Source organism: Pristiophorus japonicus, chromosome 20, assembly GCF_044704955.1.
Source record: "Pristiophorus japonicus isolate sPriJap1 chromosome 20, sPriJap1.hap1, whole genome shotgun sequence".
Lineage (NCBI taxonomy): Eukaryota > Metazoa > Chordata > Chondrichthyes > Pristiophoridae > Pristiophorus > Pristiophorus japonicus.
The window spans coordinates 46,339,661-46,341,419 of NC_091996.1; positions in this window are offsets into that span (position 1 = coordinate 46,339,661).

Consider the following 1,759-nt stretch of genomic DNA (forward strand, 5'->3'; position numbering starts at 1 on the left):
ATAGTAAGTCAGTAAGTCTAATAAAATAAATCAGCAACTGTGAAGCAAACAATGTTAATGCTGTTTTATACTTTTGCAAACAAGTTGTAAAATATTCTTTACACGTCATTATATTTTTTGAAGACAGCCAAAGAGATATTTGGGTTACCGAGGCTAACTTTAGAATTAATCTTTTTATCTGGATCGCATATCAAATGGCCAGTGTGTTTACAGTATGGGGAAGGTTTTTAAAACATTTATAAAATGCAAATTCAAACAGTAAAAGCTAGAATTCAACCCAGTTGATCAAATTAATTTCGACTCAGTTTGTGTTTCAGAACTGGATTCAGCAATCATAGTTGGCTGGTAATTTTTCTAAATAAATGGGCTAGTTCTGATATAAGAACATAAGAATAGGAGCAAGAGTAGGCCATACATCCCAGCGACCCTGCATCCACGATTCAATAAGATCATGACTGATCTTCTACCTCAACTGTTGTTGGAGGTCAATCATTACAGTCCCAGGACATCGCTGCAGGAATTGCTCAGGGCAGTGTCCTAGGCCCAACTATATCCAGCTGATTCATCAATGGCCTTCCCTCCATCATAATGTCCGAAGTGGGGATGTTCGCTGATGACTGCAGTGTCCAGTGTCATTCGCAACTCCTCAGATAATGAAACAGTCCATGCCCGCATGCAGCAAGACCTGGATGACATTCAGGCTTGGGCTGATAAGTGGCAAATAACATTCGCACCACACAAGTGCCAGGCAATGACTATCATCAACAAGCAAGAGTCTAACCACCGTCCCTTGGCATTCAATAGTAATACCTTCGGCAAATTCCACACCATCAACATCCTGGGGGTCACCATTGATCAGAAACTTAACTGGAACTGCCACATAAATACAGTGGCAACAAGAGCAGGTCAGAGGCTGGGTATTCTGCAGTGAGTGTCTCAACTCCTGACTCCCCAAAGCCTTTCCATCATCTACAAGGCACAAGTCAGGAGTGTGATGGAATATTCTCAACTTGTCTGGATGAATGCAGCTTCAACAATACTCAAGAAGCTTGATACCAACCAGGACAAAACAACCCTCTTGATTGGTACTCCATCCACCATCTTAAATATTTACTCCCTCTACCACCGGCGCACCGTAGCTGCAGTGTGTACCATCTACAAGATGCACTGCAGCAACTCGCAAACTCCATTTTCCCGCCCTTTCCCCATACCTTTGATTCCCTTAGTGCCCCAGAATCCATTGATCTCAATCTTGAATATACTCAACAATTGAGCATCCACAGACCTATGTTTTGAAGAATTATTGAAAAGACATTGCCATGTCTAAAGCTAGCTTTTCATCAGTGAAGGTGGTTGCAGACCCATTTCGGGATATTTTCCAGAGTTCACTGAAAAATGGCAAGTGTAACTTAAATGTTTAAAAAGGGAGAGTGAGTAGGGATGAGGCAATCTTTGTAAATTTCACACTGCTAATGGGAAAATTGTTTGAAACTATACTGAAGGAGAATAAGGGATTACCATGAGTGGCACAGATTAATGAGAGATATCAGGAGCAGGAGGTTGTGTTTGACAAAACATTTTGATCATTTACCTGGATTAAAAAAATGGTGCTAGCTATTTTTTTACATAAATGTCTATTGTAGAAGATTCAGCGCTATACTATAAGAAATAAATGGAATTGGATATAAGAATGGCTTGTTTAAAGAAAGCAATAAGTAATCATACACGAAAAGACACCTAGCTAGGATTCAGCTGTTAA